At 35.5% G+C, this 14,201-nt stretch overlaps 1 non-coding gene across 1 annotated transcript; it reads right to left on the bottom strand.

The window, feature by feature from the left end:
• Nucleotides 1–330: 330 nt before the first annotated feature.
• On the bottom strand, nt 331–438 carry LOC112739763 (small nucleolar RNA R71). Its single transcript, XR_003170702.1, has one exon. It is a non-coding gene; the product is annotated as a small nucleolar RNA R71 (small nucleolar RNA).
• Between the last annotated feature and the right edge of the window lie 13,763 nt (nt 439–14,201).

Below are 14,201 nucleotides of genomic sequence, written 5' to 3'. Positions count from 1 at the left end.
TTACATGGAAGAAGTATCTCAATCCCTGCCATTGGAGCAAACAATTTTGAGCTAAAACCTCAATTAGTTTCTCTGATGCAACAGAACTGCAAGTTTCATGGACTTCCATAAGAAGATCCTTTTCAGTTCTTAACTGAATTCTTGCAGATCTGTGATACTGTTAAGACCAATGGGGTTGACTCCGAGGTCTACAGGCTTATGCTTTTCCCGTTTGCTATTAGAGACAAAGCTAAAATATGGTTGGACTCTCAACCTAAAGATAGCCTGAACTCTTGGGATAAGCTGGTCACGGCTTTCTTAGCCAAGTTCTTTCCTCCTCAAAAGCTTAGCAAGCTTAGAGTGGATGTTCAAACCTTCAAACAAAAAGAAGGTGAATCCCTCTATGAAGCTTGGGAGAGATACAAGGAACTGACCAAAAAGTGTCCTTCTGACATGCTTTTAGAATGGACCATCCTGGATATATTCTATGATGGTCTGTCTGAATTATCTAAAATGTCATTGGACCATTCTGCAGGTGGATCCATTCAATTAAAGAAAACGCCTGCAGAAGTTCAGGAACTCATTGACATGGTTGCAAATAACCAGTTCATGTATACTTCTGAAAGGAATCCTGTGAATAATGGGACGCCTCAAAAGAAGGGAGTTCTTGAAATTGATACTCTGAATGCCATATTGGCTCAGAACAAAATATTGACTCAGCAAGTCAATATGATTTCTCAGAGTCTGAATGGATTGAAGGAATCATCCAACAGTACTAAAGAGGCATCTTCTGAAGAAGAAGCTTATGATCCTGAGAACCCTGCAATAGCAGAGGTGAATTACATGGGGGAACCCTATGGAAATACCTATAATCCCTCATGGAGAAATCATCTAAATTTCTCATGGAAGGATCAACAAAAGCCTCAACAAGGCTTTAATAATGGTGGAAGAAACAGGTTTAGCAATAGCAAGCCTTTTCCATCATCCACTCAGCAACAGACAGAGAATTCTGAGCAGAATCCATCTAGCTTAGCAAATATAGTCTCTGATCTATCTAAGGCCACTCTAAGTTTCATGAATAAAACAAGGTCCTCCATTAGAAATTTGGAGGCACAAGTGGGCCAGCTGAGTAAAAGAGTCACTGAAACTCCTCATAGTACTCTCCCAAGTAATACAGAAGAGAACCCAAAAAGAGAGTGCAAGGCCATTACCTTGCTTGGTGTGGCCGAACCCAGAGAGGAGGAGAAGGACGTGAATCCCAGTGAGGAAGACCTCCTGGGACGTTCAGTGACCAATAAGGAGTTTTCCTTTGAGAAACCAAAGGAATCTGAGGCTCATCTAGAGACCATAGAGATTCCATTGAACCTTCTTCTGCCCTTCATGAGCTCTGATGAGTATTCTTCTTCTGAAGAGAATGAAGACATTACTGAAGAGCAAGTTGCTAAGTACCTTGGTGCAATCATGAAGCTGAATGCCAAATTATTTGGTAATGAGACTTGGGAAGATGAACCTCCCTTGCTCACCAATGAACTAAATGCATTGGATAGGCAGAAATTACCTCAAAAGAAACAGGATCCTGGTAAATTCCTAATTCCCTGTAACATAGGCACCATGACCTTTGAAAAGGCTCTATGTGACCTGGGGTCAGGAATAAACTTAATGCAACTCTCTGTAATGGAGAAACTTGGGATCTTTGAGGTGTAAGATGTCAGAATCTCATTAGAGATGGCAGACAACTCAAGAAAATAGGCTTATAGACAAGTAGAGGACGTGTTAGTAAAGATTGAAGGCCTTTACATCCCTGCTGATTTCATAATCCTAGACACTAGGAAGGATGAGGATGAATCCATCATCCTTGGAAGACCCTTCCTAGCCACAGCAAGAGCTGTGATTAATGTGGACAGAGGAGAATTGGTCCTTCAACTGAATGAGGACAACCTTGTGTTTAAAACTCAAGGATCTCTTTCTGTAACCATGGAGAGTAAGCATGAAAAGCTTCTCTCACTACAAAGTCAACCAAAGCCCCACAGTCAAACTCTAAGTTTGGTGTTGGGAGGCCTCAACCAAACTCTAAGTTTGGTATTGAACCCCCACATTCAAACTCTAAGTTTGGTGTTGGGAGGTCCCAATAATGCTTTGAGCATCTATGAGGCTCCATGAGAGCTCACTGTCAAGCTACTGATATTAAAGAAGCGCTTGTTGGGAGGCAACCCAATGTTATTTAATTACATCTATTTTATTTTTATTTTTATTTCGTGTTTTATTAGGTTGATGATCATGTGGAGTCACAAAAACTACTGAAAAATAAAAAATAGAATGAAAAATAGCATTAAAAACAACACACCCTGGAGGAAGAGCATTCTGGCGTTTAAACGCCAGAAACAAGCATCTGTCTGGTGTTTAACGCCAGAAACAAGCACCAAGCTGGCGTTTAACGCCAGAAACAAGCATCTACCTGGCGTTAAACGCCAGAAACAAGCTACATTTGGGCGTTTAACGCCAGAAACAAGCAGCAGTCTAGCGTTAAACACCAGGATTGCACAGCAAGGGCATTTTACACACCTAATTGGAGCAGGGATGTTAAGTTCTTGACCTCACAGGATCCCCACCACTTCTTCTCTCCTCTTCACACCTTTTCATAACTCTCTTTCACAAATACCCTTCACCAATCACCTCAATCACTCCTATATAAACCCCTCATTCATTCTTCATTTTCACACAACACATCCCTTTCTTCTTCCCCTTGGCCGAATACACACCTCTCTCCATCTCCTCCATTTTTCTTCTTCTTATCCTTCTTCCTTTCTTCTTTTGCTCGGGGACGAGCAAACCTTTTAAGTTTGGTGTGGTAAAAGCGTTGCTTTTTATTTTTCCATAACCATTTATGGCACCTAAGGCCGGAGAAACCTCTAGAAAGAGGAAAGAAAAGACAAAAGCTTCCACCTCCGAGTCATGGGAGATGGAGAGATTCATATCAAGGGTCCATAGCTCAGTGGTAGAGCATTTGACTGCACAACAAGAGCATGAGGAATTCCCTCACTAAGAAATCCCTGAGATACCTCAAGGGATATATTTTCCTCCACACAACTATTGGGAGCAACTAAGGATAGGAGCACCAAAATCACTAGGGATGGAGCAACAAAGACAAGGAAGAGACATAGAGGAGCTCAAAAGCACCATTGGTTCTTCAAGAAGAGGAAGACACCACCCTCACTAAGGTGGACCCGTTCCTTAATCTCCTTGTTCTTATTTTTCTGTTTTTCGTTTACTATGCTTTATGTTTTATTTATGTTTGTGTCTTTACTATATGATCATTAGTATTTAAGTATCTATGCCTTAAAGTTATGAATGTCCTATGAATCCATCACCTCTCTTAATTGAAAACTGTTCTAAAAACAAAAGAACAAGAAGTACATGGTTTCTAATTCATCCTTGAAACTAGTTTAATTATTTTGATGTGGTGACAATACTTTTTGTTTTCTGAATGAATGCTTGAACAGTGCATATGTCTTTTGATATTGTGGTTTATGAATGTTAAATATGTTGGCTCTTGAAAGAATGATGAAAAAGGAGAAATGTTATTGATAATTTGAAAAATCATAAAATTGATTCTTGAAGCAAGAAAAAGCAGTGAATACAAAAGCTTGCAGAAAAAAAAGAGAAGAGAAAAGAAAAATGGTGAAAAAAAAAGAAAGAAAAAGAAAAAACAAGCAGAAAAAGCCAAAAGCTCTTTAAACCAAAAGGCAAGAGCAAAAAGCCAATAGCCCTTAAAACCAAAAGGCAAGGGTAATAAAAAAGAATCCAAGGCTTTGAGCATCAGTGGATAGGAGGGCCTAAAGGAATAAAATCCTGGCCTAAGCGGCTAAACCAAGCTGTCCCTAACCATGTGCTTGTGGCGTGAAGGTGTCAAGTGAAAACTTGAAACTGAGCGGTTAAAGTCAAAGTCCAAAGCAAAAAAAAAGAGTGTGCTTAAGAACCCTGGACACCTCTAATTAGGGACTTTTAGCAAAGCTGAGTCACAATCTGAAAAGGTTCACCCAGTTATGTGTCCGTGGCATTTATGTATCCGGTGGTAATATTGGAAAATAAAGTGCTTTGGGCCACAGCTAAGACTCATAAAGTAGCTGTGTTCAAGAATCAACATACTAAACTAGGAGAATCAATAACACTATCTAAATTCTAAGTTCCTATAGATGCCGATCATTCTGAACTTCAATGGATAAAGTGAGATGCCAAAACTATTCAAGAGACAAAAAGCTACAAGTCCCGCTCATCTGATTGGAGCTAAGTTTCATTGATATTTTGGAATTTATAGTATATTCTCTTATTTTTATCCTATTTGATTTTCAGTTGCATGGAGACAAGCAACAATTTAAGTTTGGTGTTGTGATGAGCGGATAATTTATACGCTTTTTGGCATTGTTTTTACATAGTTTTTAGTATGATTTAGTTAGTTTTTAATATATTTTTATTAGTTTTTAAATAAAAATCACATTTCTAGACTTTACTATGAGTTTGTGTGTTTTTCTGTGATTTCAGGTATTTTCTGGCTGAAATTGAGGGACTTGAGCAAAAATCAGATTCAGAGGTTGAAGAAGGACTGCAGATGCTGTTGGATTTTGACCTCTCTGCACTCAAGGTGGATTTTCTGGAGCTACAGAACTCCAAATGGCACGATCTTAATTGCGTTGGAAAGTAGACATCCAGGGATTTCCATCAATATATAATAGTCCATACTTTGCCCGAGTTTAGACGATGCAAACTGGCGTTCAACGCCAGCTTCCTGCCCTATTCTGGAGTTAAACGCCAGAAACAGGTTGCAAAGTAGAGTTAAACGCCAGAAACAGGTTACAAACTGGCGTTCAACTCCAAGAGAAGCCTCTACACGTGTAAAGCTCAATGCTCAGCCCAAGCACACACCAAGTGGGCCTCGGAAGTGGATTTCTGCATCATTTACTCATTTCTGTAAATCCTAGTAACTAGTCTGATATAAATAGGACCTTTTACTATTGTATTAGACATCTTTTGATCATTTTTATATCTCTAGACCTCCATGGGAGGCTGGCCACTCGGCCATGTCTACCCTATTTTCACTTATGTATTTTCAACGGTAGAGTTTCTACACACCATAGATTAAGGTGTGGAGCTCTGCTGTTCCTCATGAATTAATGCAAAGTACTATTATTTTTCTATTCAATTCAAGTCTATTTCTTCTCTAAGATATTCATTCGCACACAAGAACATGATGAATGTGATGATTATGTGACGCTCATCATCATTCTCACTTATGAACGCGTGCCTGACAACCACTTCCGTTCTACATGCAAACAAGCTTGAATGCGTATCTCTTAGCCTCCTGATCATGAGATCAGAGTCTTCGTGGTATAGGATAGAACTATTGGCGGCCATTCTTGAGGTCTGAAAAGTCTAAACCTTGTCTGTGGTATTCCGAGTAGGATCCGGGAAGGGATGGCTGTGATGAGCTTCAAACTCGCGAGTGCTGGGCATAGTGACAGACGCAAAAGGATATTAAATCCTATTCTAGTATGATCGAGAACCGACAGATGATTAGCCATGCAGTGATAGCGCATTGGACCATTTTCACAGAGAGGACGGGATGTAGCCATTGACAACGGTGATGCCCAACATACAGCTTGCCATGGAAAGGAGTAGGAATGATTGGATGAAGACAGCAGGAAAGCAGAGGTTCAGGAGGAACGAAAGCATCTCTATACGCTTTTCTGAAATTCTCACCAATGAATTACATAAGTATCTCTATCCTAGTTTATCTTTTAATTATGTTAATTATCAATTCTCTATAACCATTTGAATCCGCCTGACTGAGATTTACAAGGTGACCATAGCTTGCTTCAAGCCGACAATCTCCATGGGATCGACCCTTACTCACGTAAGATTTATTACTTGGACGACCCAGTGCACTTGCTGGTTAGTTGTGCGAAGTTGTGACAAAGTGTGATTCACGTTTGAGAGCACCAAGCCTTTGGCGCCATTGTTGATGATTACAATTTCGTGCACCACAACCCTAGTTAGCCTTAATCCACTATGTACCCCAACCTTGATTTCTTTCTCACTTAGCACTCCACAAAGTTTCCTAAGTTGACCATCTGTTTCCAACAAAGCATATTCATGTGAGTTAATAAAGTTAAAGGAGGAGATTGTTACCCACTTAAATGGTGTGTTGGATGATTGCTTAGGAAGGGAGACTTCCAATAGCCTTGAAATTTTCGCTCCCTTGCTCTCCTCTTTGATAACCTCCATTTCTTGTTCAATCCTCACCAATTCTTCAACCACTTCTTCAACTTCAATAAGCTCAACTTCATCCACTTGTGACAAATCATGCTTCAATTCTTCCTCTTCCACTTAGGGTTCCAAACCTTCCCTCTTCTCGCTTTCTTCAAATGAGGTTGGTTCTTCACATTCATCCATAAAATTGCTTTGATTGCGGCATGAATGTGGCGGGTTTAAGCAGGCTAAGACTTCGGTCAAGGTAGCCATGATGGCTTGATGACGCTTGACCGATTCTTGTTGCTCATTGTCATCTAAGACCGGTTGAGCTGGAATAGAAGGCTCATCATATGGGATGAAGTCTTCATAAATGGGGGTTGGTTCATAAGAGTGAGGATATTGATGTGGTACATATGAAAAGGTAGTTGGTCAAGGTGATTATGGGAGTAATGATGTTGGAGTGTTCATAAGGTGGGTTGTGAGATGGATATGGAAGTGGATCGCAAGGAGGTATTTGGTAATGTAGTGAGGCTTGAGGGTGTTGTGGTTGAGGATAATGTTGAGGGTAGGCTTCATAGGAATATGGTGGTTGGTATGCACTATAGGATGAAGTATGATCATAGTGGTATGGAGAAGGAGATTGCCATGGGGATAAACCATATGAATGTGGCTCCTCCCTTAAGTGATAGCTCAACCCTTGGTGCACACACCATTATTAAGATCGCCATTCCCTACAACCTTGTAATAACCAAACTCCAAGCCAATAGGGTGATAACTCATAGAGAAAAATAGAAGATAACCACAAAAGACATCAACTAACAAAAGAAATAAAATCCTAATTACTAACAAAAGCAAACAAACAACCCAAAAAGTATCTATTCACACTATTCACATATTCACAACAACCAAAATTATGGCACTCAATGCACTACATCCCCGGTAACGGCGCCAAGAACTTGATGTGAGGGGATTATACTGATTCGGAATTTCTCAAAATAAGAATTTCTTCCGTTGCAAGTATAATCCAAACCGGCAATGGATCCTCCCAATCGAAGTTTAATTTTCAAATAAAAATAACCGAGAGTAATTAAACCTCGGGTCGTTCTCCCTAGTAACTAGTGACAACAAGCGTACAATTTTAGTTATGGAAAGCAAGGAGTTTTTCAATTATTGAAGCAAACAATTAAGAAATAAAAGAAAACTCAAAATTGTAATTAATAGAATAATAAAGGAATAAAAGAACTATGTATGTAATATGAACAAGTAAAAGCTTAAAAAGATGGAAATGTGGTTCAAAGCATAAATGGAACCTTGACTTGGGATGAGTTATGGAATTCCTTCCTTGTCATAACCACAACTATGATAATTATGATGGATTAATCTCACCTAGTTAACCCTTAACATCGAAGAGTAAGTCAAGTGAGTATAATTGTTATTAATCCACAAATCCTAGCTAACTTACTAACTATCTTAGTAAAAAGTTAGCGTTAGTGAAAAAAATAACAACTAACAACCTAAGAATTATCACTAAATGTCGGACATTATGACTCTAGTATTTCATATACTCATTTTCCAAAGTCAAGGAGTGAAATTCTACCTCATAATCAAAATTGGAATTTCATCAAACACATGGTAGGCATATTCACAAAACATGGAAAACTTGTAAAAATACTCAAAACTATGAACAACCAAGGAACAAAATCAACAATGGCAACTCAACAAACATAAAATAACCATCAAACATCAAATTCATTAACTCAAACTCAAAATTGCAAAACTATGTATATATTGACAAAGTGCATTAAAATGTAAGAAAGTGTAGAACATGTAATAAAAGAGAGGAAATTAAGAAATATTTACAAAGGAAATAACTAGAATCCAAGATCAAAATTGGGAATTGTAAACTTGAAATATAAACCCTAACTAAACCCTAAAAAAATTGAGAGAAAACCTAAACTAAAACTACCTAACACTACCCTAAGTGTGTTGTATGGTGTATGGTATTTAGTTGGTGTTGCTTGCCCCTTCATATATGCTTCAACACCTTTAGAAATGGGCCAAAAAGCCCTCAAAATCGCGAGCCACGTGACTTTTTGATGAAGTCACACGCAGGGACTTGTTCGTACACACACATGCTGATTTCCTCTTGTGCATACGCACAGAATGTTTGCGTACGCACACATACTTGTGTGCTTCTCTTTTGTTTTCTTCATGTTTTCTCCCAATTGCATGCTTCTCTTCCACCCTTATCAAGCCATTCCTACCTATTACACTTGAAATCACTCATCAAAAGCGTCAAGGCATCGAATAGGATGAAAGTAGAATAAAATTAATTAAATTAAGCACAAAATAGCATGTTTTTACAATTAGATACAATTTAGAGAGAAACACATAAATATGCTATTTAGGTGAATAAATGTGGGTTTTTATGAAAAAAGCCACTCAAATCAATCCAAAATTTATCGTTAAATGTGAATTCATCACAAGTCAAAGGGAGTAGGTTCCAATGGGGTCCATATCTTCTTTGTAATTGTGCCCTTACCACATATGCTACGGTATGTCTTCTAACATTCCAGGTTTATCTCTTTCTACTAAGTAATTAGGGCAATTTACATAAATAAATTGTTACACATTTAAAATTACGCAATTACATTATTTTCAAAATGAAGACGCAAATACATTGTTTCATATATCTATAGAAACCGCTACTGTCAGTAGCGATTTACATAAACACAGAATCCGTTGCTACCAACCGTGGATTACGTTCAAATGTGGCAGCACAAAAACCGCTAGACCCTGTCGCGGTTTCTGTTTGTTTCGGGTTGGTCATAAACCGCTACTGCCAGTAGCGGTTTATGTGCATAGGGCTTCGTGCGTAAACCGCTAGAGGCTATAGCGGTTTACATTGATTATGAAAACAAATAGTAAAACTAATATTTATCTAAAAAATAATTACAAAATAAATAATTAATGGTATATACTATTTAAATAAAAAAATTTAATTTATCATTTCACAATATAATTTAAAAATATAAATATGCATGTAATAAATTTTTTATTTATATTTATTATTAAAAGTGAGACCAAATTACAAATAAAAAAAATAGAGTACTCAATATTAAATTATATAAATCAAGACTAATTTTTTTTATTCTCATCTCTTTTAAAATTTATAAACCAAGACCAAATAATATATATTTTCTGTAATTGTAGAAGTCTTATGTTAAAATTATATTTTATTTAAATATTTTAAAAAATTAAAATAAAATTAATTTTAAATTTTAAAATACAAATTTTTATATATTTATTAAATTTATGTTGATAGAGAGGTATAATTATTCTGATAGGTATTAGTAACTTTTTTTTAATTTATAAAAATAATTCATAAGAATATAAAATTTTATCAATTAATATGTATTTAAAAAATTATCTTTAAATCTTAACCATATAACTCAAAAGGTCATTGCATTTATATTTTCTAAGATTTTAAAAAATAAAAATTATTTATATTTTATAGTTGATTGATTGGATAAATAATAGTGATAGCATCATAATTTTGATGAATAAAATAAAAAATATAAATATGTATGTAATAATTTTTTATTTGTATTTATTATTAAAATGAGTGAGTACTCACCCTTTGATTTGCTATTATTAAAAAGAGTGAGTACTCACTTTTTGATTTGCTATTTAATAATAAATACAAATAAAAAATTTATTACATGCATATTTATATTTTTTAAATTATAGTATGAAATGATAAATTAACTTTTTTTATTTATGATATTATTTAAATAGTATATACCATTAATTATTTATTTTTTATTTATTTTACGCATGAAGCCCTATGCACATAAACCGCTGCTGGCAGTAACGGTTTATGACTAACCCCAAACAAATAGAAACTGCGACAGGCTCTAGCGGTTTTTGTGCTGCCACATTTGAACGTAATCCGCGGTTGGCAGCAGCGGATTCTGTGTTTATGTAAATCGTTACTGCCAGTAGCGATTTTTATAGATATATAAAACAATGTATTTACGTCTTCATTTTGGAAATAATGTAATTGTGTAATTTTAAAGGTGTAACAATTTATTTATGTAAATTGCACAAATAATTATTTTCTTTTTTTTTTTAATTTAGGTCATTCTGGGCAAGTCTTTTCATTCTAACTTTTATGTTAAAGTAACTCCTTAACCTTGACTAATGTCTTAACTAGCGGCATATCAAATTTCCCTGCTACTAATGCATGCTTCCTTCACTTGCTATGATGAAAATAGAATTTAATTCAAATAAGATACTGCTATCTAACGCACGAAGTTAAAATTTAGAGGAAAAATCACCAAAACTAATAATGTCTTAAGACAAAATACATTACTTAACTCATTCTTGCGTTAGTATTCCTTTTTTGGTTCCAAAAATGAAATGAACTAAAATTGGGAAGAGTAAATTTGTACATTTTGGAAAACAACACATAAAGTAATCAATTTTCCTAAAAAAATATTGCTATTTAATCCAATGTTTATATATATTTTTTAAATGCATTTCATATACCCAATATCTCTGTACACATTGTTTCTTAATATGCAAATTACATATTATGTGCTTTAATAATATGATTTGACCAAATAATAATAATAATAAAAATCTTTTAAATTTGTATTCAATTAATATATCAAAGTAACAAATGATTGGAACATTTTCAAGTGTTTTGGTCACTTTAACTGAAACACTAATGTACCATGTAGGAACAACTTACAAGTATTTTAGAAAAATAATTACTTCTTATGAATTTTCTAATTATGTCAATTTTTGTCCTATTCTGAGACACTTGCTTTACTCGTAGTCAAGCTATGCATCAAGTTAAAACAAGCTTCGTTAGGAATAGTACAAAGATTAGATGTGTTGTCCCTTAAGATCCATCTCATTTACTACGTTCTTAGTTCAAATATACATATACACACCATCAGAAAATTGTTTATTATAGACGAATATTTCTGACAGATTTTATCCCACGGAAATACAGACAGATTTTGCAAAAAAAATTTCGTCGAAAACAAAGTAAAATGAATGACCATGAATTTACAGACGAAAAAAAAGAATTTATCGATATTTCTATCAGAAAAATTAGTATTTTTTTATGGAAAATTATTACCGACGGAAAATTCGTCTATATTTAAATCATCAAAATACTGGGTTTTAATTAAATCATTTTTATTATAGACAGAAAATCCGCCTGTAATTTAAAATATTCCGTCAGAAATATTAAAATATGGGTTCGGTTATGCGTTCTCCTCATTATTTCACAGAATACTCCCTGCGCCTCCACACCCATCCCCTTCAAATCCTTCATCGGCGGCACCTCTCGGCCTTGCACCACCATTGCCGATGCTCCGTCACACCTGTCCTCAATCTTTTTGTCATACCTATTACCTAATATCTCCGTAGTATTGAAACAGAAGGTAACCCTAATCTCTTCCACGCTGTTACCACTCTTCCTCTTCACTGTTTCACTAACACCAGCCTCTCCTTCATTTTGTTGTTTTTCATTGAGCTTCACAGTCGTATGTTAAACACTGCTATTGAAATTCTAAAAATACTAAATAGTATCTTCCAATAAAATAATGATCATGAGAAATTTTTATTTCTTAAAAAAATATAAACATTTTTAATAACATAATTTTTTTAAACGCAAATCACTTAATTACACATATAATCTATCCACATACTAATTATTGTAATGCATTGTAGTATAACATAATTCAAGAATTTTTTATTCTTTATAATTTTATTCGGTATTGAGATTATTTTATATTCCATTTCAACTAGTATATTATTAGTCTACGTCATATTCTTTTGCATACAAATTAAACTAATTGAATTACAATTTGTAAATTATATTATAATAATTACTCATTCTGTCCAAATCAAAATTACAGGAAATTATTGTGTAAAAAGTAGTTTTAAATTACAAAAAATTGCACAAATACGTTTCTTTATTTCTTCAAATGTGATACATATTTCTTCAATTTTTTGTGAGTTTTAAAATATAAACCACGCGTATAACTTCTTTTAGTTGACATAAATCAATTAAATAAACAGGATTAAGAAGAAAATATATGTATTATCTACCCTTTAATTAAAAAAATTAAATACTTTTAATATTTTTCTTTTATTTTTTCATCAAATGCAGGAGCACAATTGTTAACCCAACTATTTTTTTCCCAACAAATTAATGGATTACTCTAGAATAGATTCTTAAACACAACAAAAAACCATAAGCAACCCAAATATGTACCATATATATTTTTTTACAACAACATTATCTAAGTTGCACTAAATAACATTTCAGTAAAGTCCCATCCTCTAACAAAAAAAAAAAAAAAAAGAAAGAAAAGAAACGCTCCGTCCAAAAGAGAAAATATTTCGCATAAGCCACCTAAACAAAAAATATTGTCTCTTTCAACCTCACACAGAGAACAACCATCGTCAGCTACTTGAGATGGACTTTCGGTTGTCTTTATATCCCTGCTATACAGCCAGGTCAAACAACTTAACTAAGGCAACGTTGTTAATTCATCTCCCCGTTATGCAACCAGATCGGACGATTTATGGACGGAAATGACGCTACTTATGAATTTAACATTGGCAACATTGGTGACTTCTGGTTCTCATAGGAGAACTTGTGATCCATTTCATAGATGAACCACCTCCATTAATGCAGCATCTCCAACCACCAACTACGACCACCTCTGAAACTTACGCCCTTGGGTTACCCATTTTTGAACAAGCACTGTTAGTTCCATTGTTCCCCACTCTACAACATAGTATGAACCCATTACGATGACAAATCCTCGGACAACATCCATTACTCAGTGGGAGATGGCCATTCGAGCAACTACCATTGGTAGCCATGGGGGATCTCTCTATTTACAATCCAATCCCCATAATAACAACCAAGGAGTTGCCGTGCTTAAATGTTAAACAGAGATTAATGAAAACAACCTCTTCTTGCATGTGTCCTTTCTTCGTTGGCTGGTCAATGCATAGCCACCGGTAGCCATCGCATGTGCGACCACCAGAGATACAGCCAAATAAATATTATCAAAAGCTGCTGGAAGAATGTTCCCAGTCTTATTACTGCAAATTCATCAACGCTTACATTCCTACATATTCTCAAAGAAAACTATGAATATTTGAATCATAACTAATTTGTACTATCAGATTCCTTTAAAAGTAACCTATTAATTTTCTACTTTCTTTTTGTGAAGAATATATTGTGCCTTCATTAATCTTGAGATAACAAAGCAAAGGAACTCACTTCTTTTTTATGTCAGGAATTAACCTCTAGCCTTGCCAAAAGTGTTCGAGGAATCAACACATAAGAGGATTTTTCGTTTTTGGACAGGACCAAAGGTCAATAGGCTTACCTGATCCGGAACCCATCACCCAGCCCCAACAGATCTTCCCTCCCACCCGTTTCCTCATCTTTAGTCAGCATTAACACTATCTTGGCACTACTCCATGGCTGAACCGATTCTTAATCTCTGCCATAACCAGCTACTGTGACCTCTTCTGGTTGTAGCGTCCAATTTCTTCTTGTTTTTCCATCCTGGCATCGAAGGTCAACAATGAAACTTTTGGTGCCATCGTCGCTGCTCAAGAACATAAGACATCCACCATCAAAACACGGCGACACTACCGCCTTTCGTCACTACTGAGGTCCTCCAACTATTATACTGCTTCATGGTATCCATGGCTACCTCAGTCTCTTACAAAGGTAGCTAAGAGACCAGAATGAAGAAAAACAAATTCCTTGTCACCTCGATGACTTCTTCTCTAATATGTTGCTTGATTGAGCATTATTTCCTACTGTTTAGGATTGAATCATCTCTGTCGAGCGTCGCTGCCACCACAGGTGTCTGCAATACTCAAAGATAATCTAGGTGCTACCAAAGATTGAAGAACTGTGTTGATGG

Source organism: Arachis hypogaea, chromosome 13 (assembly GCF_003086295.3).
Source record: "Arachis hypogaea cultivar Tifrunner chromosome 13, arahy.Tifrunner.gnm2.J5K5, whole genome shotgun sequence".
Taxonomy (NCBI): Eukaryota; Viridiplantae; Streptophyta; class Magnoliopsida; order Fabales; family Fabaceae; genus Arachis; species Arachis hypogaea.
The sequence above is the reverse complement of the archived record's forward strand: the minus strand, read 5'-3'. Positions and strand labels throughout refer to the sequence as shown.